The sequence below is a fragment of the Malaclemys terrapin genome, chromosome 1 (assembly GCF_027887155.1).
Source record: "Malaclemys terrapin pileata isolate rMalTer1 chromosome 1, rMalTer1.hap1, whole genome shotgun sequence".
Lineage (NCBI taxonomy): Eukaryota > Metazoa > Chordata > Testudines > Emydidae > Malaclemys > Malaclemys terrapin.
This window is the reverse complement of record NC_071505.1, coordinates 268,213,550-268,219,549: the sequence shown is the minus strand read 5'-3', so window position 1 is coordinate 268,219,549 and position 6,000 is coordinate 268,213,550.

Below are 6,000 nucleotides of genomic sequence, written 5' to 3'. Positions count from 1 at the left end.
ACTTCACCTGAGGGAGAGTCTCTAAGGAACAGGATTTCTTATTCTCCTTCGTGGCCATATCAGAGGATTGTATGATCTCCTTGTCCTACAGTTGGTTGGATTTGGGTCTGATTTTCTGCCACTTATGATTCAGCTTCCTACTTTTCCACTTCATCAATGAAACATGGTGATCTGTGAGGACAGACCAAGATCAAAGGGTGCTTAGGGGCCAGATCATGGTTGGTGATGGCTATCAGACGTTTATAATGACCTGTTAGGACTGTCAATATACTGGTCTGGCTGCTGAACACCATTCTCCACCAAAAACTTCTGGAAACCCTTTGGATCAATGAGACTTCAAAGTGGGACCAGCACAACTGGACCATCTATTGAGTTGGAAGGACCTAACCTCTGCCGGGAGGAGATACATGACAGATACATTATATTACTATGCACATCTATTACTGAAGTCTCCCAGGAAAATGAATCATAAGAAATGACAAGATATGGGGCCACAAAACGTATACGTTGATAATTCTTTGCCTGATCTATTACCAAATAACAATAGCGTGATATTGAATCCTTTTGTCGGCAGCAGATTTCTGCACTTTGCAGCAGCCTCTTTTTACACTTCAGGTATACATTCTCTTGCTTAGTCATATCTGTGATACAATATACTTCTTGTCTATATTCATTCAATGCACGGCAGGTTAAATCTGCTGAAACCTGTGCTGTTTTTAAGAATGCACTAATGCCCCATCTCTTTGACCCAGCTTTTAATTCACTTTATTGTTTTACTTGGAACAGTGTTTTAGTTTTCTGTACTACTATAAAGTGCTCTGAGGCATTTTAGTTAAGGCCAGTATTTAAAATAAAGTAATTGATTGAATGTTAATTCATCTAGATTAGCAGAGTCACAAATTATTCTTACAAGCTTTATTGACATGATGTTTTAAAGGCTAAGAAAATAAAAGCAACTTATTGGAGTGGGAGGAGAAATTCTTGTGTATTGGGTTTGGACTCAGGTTCTCATCTGACTTACAGGAACAACAAAAGAAAAGTCTAAAGAAACATAAGGAGCATTGGGAGAAACTTGGAGAAAGAAAAAATACTCTGAAAACTGGTAAAGATAAGAAACTCAGTTTGGATTATTTTATTATTATTATTATTTTTTACTTATGCTAAAGAATTCTGAGACAAGAAAGGGGCATTCTAGAGCATGTCAGATTCTGATTCAGGTGAACACAAATTGTTATAGTAGTAGATTAGATAGTTCAGTTGGAACATGAGGATTAAGACTCTTAGTTTGAATCAGGCCTCCTACTTTGGAAGCGTGTAGCACTGCATTTTAAGGATACTTTATGCTATGGAATCACTTGTTCATATTAGGTGTCTGTTGATCTCCATGCTGAAAGAATGGGTCAGTTTTCAGCTCCTGTTACCTGAGAACTGGCATAGGAAAATGAGTACTGATTAGCAAACTCAATGCAAAGACCTTGCAATGTTTGGAAATGACAGATTAACATGTGTAAGGGTATGTCTACATTGCAACATAAGCCCAGGCTCAGACTCAGGCTTAAGCTGAAGCCCTGCCCCTTCCAGCCACACACAAATTGCACTAACCCAGGTCCCAGGACCCTGCAGGACTGCAGGGTCTGAGCCCAGGCCAAGCCTTGACCCAAGGTTTGAGCCCTATTGCTTTGCAGTGTAGACACAGCCCCACTTGACTCAGGTCCTGGGAGTCCTCCAAAAATCTCACAATCCCATCCCACAATCCCATGGTCCAACTTTTTTTGTCCTGTCTATTTCAAGAATTTTCAGGCTACTCCATTGAAAACTGAAGCAACTGCCCTTGGTATATTGCTTCATGGTCATGGGAGCACAGCCAGATTTTGGTGAATCTCTGGTGCAAGGCCAGCAAAACTGTGGGCTTAAGTAAGAGTACCAGGAATGACCACACATACCAGCAAATGGCAAAGAAGCTGGCAGCTTTGCAAATTTACCAGACCAGTAACCAGTGACCAGTGCAGGGAGCAGATTAAGTGTCTTAAGAATGAGTACTGGAAAACCAGGAACCACAACTACACCTTGGTCAACTTCTCAAAATCATGCCCATTTTATGAAGAGTTTGACCGGGTGCTGGGTATTTCACCCAGCATGGAGCACACTGTGGTGCGTGATGACCTGGTCAGCTGGGATGGTGCCCTGCTGACCCCAGAATCCAGCAAAGGGACTGATGGGAGCTAGCAGCAGGGACAGAGTGGGGACAATGAAGTCCCTCTGTTGCTGAAACTGGTTCCAGAGCTGGCTTTGGAGCAGGAGCAGCAGCCAGCACATTCTGGGGACATATTCAGAGGAGCTGATCCTGCCCCAGACACACACAGGACAGAAGCCACTCTGAGCCCAGTAGTAAGTATCTGGCACCAACTTAATGTTTATTAATACAGTAATGGGAGGGATTTCTGCTCTATGAACCAATGCAAAATTCATGAGAAATGACAGCTAACAGTGTGTATCCTCTAATGGCAGATTGTATGCTAGCAGCATGGATCTCCCCACTACCACCACATGGAATTCAAAAAAGCAACCGGGACATGCAAATAGTAAAGAATACCTCTAAAGTGTATTTTCACTGGAAACATACAGATTTTTGCTAGGACCATTCCTATTTCCTAAAAATAATTGTTACCCAGGGTTCTTTCAACCCAAAGCTCTTGGTAACTTTTACTCTGTCCGAGGTGGTGTCAGGAAATATATCAGGGGACACACGGCCGTCCGACCGATAGATGGCTGGCACAAACAGGACAACACAAGAGTGCTTTCACTTCAAGCTAAACTTTACTTAGTCTCAAGCACTTACACATGTCCACAACAGGTTAGTAAAACACCCTCAACCCTCGATAATTACTGAAGCTGAGTGTGGCTCTCGAGTGGCACAGCAGAGGGGAACACAAGATACATCCAGAGGGAGAGACCAGTACTCAAACTTTCCCCCCTTATTTATACATTATTAATACAAATGACATGTCACTTAAAGAAACCTTGTTAAGCAAGCAGTTTCAATAGTCAAGCAAGAGGTTTTCTTCTGATTACTGATTAACCACATGTGGTTTTTTTCCAGAGTTTGCAGCCTATAATATGACAGAAACATTTATAACATAACTTCGTTTGTTTGCCAATACCTCTGTGTTAGTAGCATCCAGCACTCCAATTTCTAATCCAGTTCAATCCAAAGCAGTTCAATACATTTCTTGGGAGCCTTTTCTTTAGGCTACCCACTCCTCCTGGCTGCCAGGCAAATCCAATAACCTTCAGTAGTTCACACTGAGATAGTATTAAGGCAGCTATACCTTCACTGGGCCTTTACTGAACTGCCCCTTATAGTAATTAAGGAAGGTGTTGCAATGGCTTTTCTTTCCTTACATCCAATTTTATACAACACCCAGGTGCCTTCAGCTGGGCTTGCATGCTGGAAGTTGACTAAGAAGTAATAATTGGCAAGTCTTATTCTTTTAGTAACCAATGTTTTTACATACCCTTTTTCCCTTGCTAATTTCATTTTGTGCTTTAATCTTTTTTTATGTCCATCCTTTTATTCCCACCAACAGATAAACCTTGTGTCTCATGCATATTTTGCCTTTAAATGATTCTTTACCACCTAAGGATGTTTCCCTGTTAACAGACTGGCATTTCTTGACCGCCGCCCTTCTGCAGCATTGGTTTCTGTAAAAACAGTTAAAATGCTTATTCATCCTTTTCTGCCTAATGCAGAAGTATTTCCTGGTTTTTGTAACACAATACACAATAATGCTAGCAACAAGATAAACAACATAAAACAGAAAACACAAAACAGAATCTTTGTCCTGACAGTAGATCCAAGTGCCAGGAGTACTCCTTGGTTTTTTTTATGATATTCTGGGTTGCTCTTCAGCTGGCACCAGCTTTTCCTGATTTTCTGGAAGACAAAAAGAACATGTTTCTACCCCTTTTGGGGTGGCAGTTTATTGCTTAAAATATCCCTTCTTTTTGCAAATATCCTTGCTAATTGCAGGCAAAACAGAGGAATTACCCCCATACTTTCCTGTGTTTTTGTTCTATAGGCAGGCCAGGTTTCAATGGCTCCTACCTTTTAAGGGTTTAGGGGAAATTATCCCACTGTTCAGTTATTAAATTTATGAGGTGGTGTACCTCAGTTTTTCTTCTGATACAGCAGACCACATTTGTAATGTTTTTTCTGCTGTGCTAAGCTTTAAGTTTATTCACAGGTAATAGCTGAGAAGCATCATTACCATACCACCTTAAAGGTTTTTTCAAAAATCATACACACTATACATTGTTACAGGGGTACTTATTAACATTAAATTTATCCCAATGTTTAATATTAATATCAAATCTATTAAAAGTATCTTGTTATACCATGCCTTTTATTTAGACAATTTGTTTTTCAGGCCAGTGTGTTCAATGTTCTCTTGAAATTTTTGCATAGGTTTTTTAATTTAATTATATCCTGGGGGTTTGGTGAATTAAAAGGTAGGGGTGTCATGCATATAAGCAGACCACTTTTGTACCTGTCTTCAGATTTCAGCACTGCATACACACACATACAAATATATTTTTTCCTACTTAGGGTTAACTGTCTCTCTCTTATTTTTAGGTTTGACTTTTTCCACCTTCCTCTGGCGGGTCATAATTTGAGCCTTTTGGTGTCAGGTAGTTTGTTTGCTGACCAGGTATGTTCATTATTTGCAACTCCTTTGTGCTGCCATTTATGGCAGTTCTCTCCTTCCTCTATCAGTTAGGTAATCTGCATTAACACAGACGCTTTATGGCTTGCTTTTGGATCCAAAGCCATCAGCAGCTCAGAGACCCTGTCTTAAATGGGACACAACCAACTTCCACCCAGAGTTTTGGTTTCTTTTCACTTTCAACTCCTGAAAACACAACCTATTGTGGCTCCCTTTAAAGCCCTAACAGGATTTTAATTAAGTAGCATGTTTTGTTTGCATTTCTTTTACCCCTTCTACAATATACACTGCAGGTGTCCTGGAAAAATGCACATTCCTTTCATAGTTTAACTTCTATAACATTATATTAGCCATATCCATTTTTACATAAGGTGTAACTTGTTTCTTTTGTGCTCAGAGAGTTTTCATGTACCTTTATCAAAGTGACAGTGTGATTACTCAAACCACCTTAAGGCTCTGTGTTTCTAATGTTGCTGCTGCCTTTTTTTTTTTTTTTTGGCACCTCACCCCTGCTGTTGCTCCAGAGGGGCACTGTCTTTTTTAATTTCTTATTTTTTTACTACAGCTCTTATCTGCTATTTTGTTACCAAAAAAAAAAAAAAAAGAGAGAGAGAGAGAGATCCAGAATTTCTCCCCATTCTCCTGGGTTTGACTGCCCTGCTGCAGCCACTGGTCTTTAAAAAGATATTGAACTTTATAAAGCATTGAGGTCCCTTAAGGGTTAAATGCTAAATACCAAAGCCAAACAACACTAGTTACCTGTGTCTGGCAAAAAAGTGTCTGTCAGTTTTGCAACTCTGAATGAAAGATTCAAATGGATTTTTAGTGGTATTATTTAAAACCAAAACAAAACAAAAAACAATTTATCTTAAACCTACAAAACAGAGTTTTACAAGCCAGGAGTGTTGATTTAAGTCCTAAACACTCCACATATGTACACAATATATTTACACACACACAGAGAGAGAGAGAGAGAGATACATCCCTTAACATCCCTTACAATGCTTTAATTTTTACACAGCTGTACATAGATTACATTGGTATACATTTGGGGTCAGTTTGTTCAGTCAAATGATTTAAATCAGATTGTCTTTTTGCCTGGTTTATTATAACATTCCTTTGGGCAAAGGCCCATTTTTCCTTCAGAATGGCTGCAAAGAAACTAAGAATTTTTTTTCTATAACACTTTTCTTGTTAACATTTTTACAAGGTTCAGCTGCTTAATTCCCTCCAGCCTCTGCAGAGTTAACTTCTCACTCTCTTTCCTTAAATCACT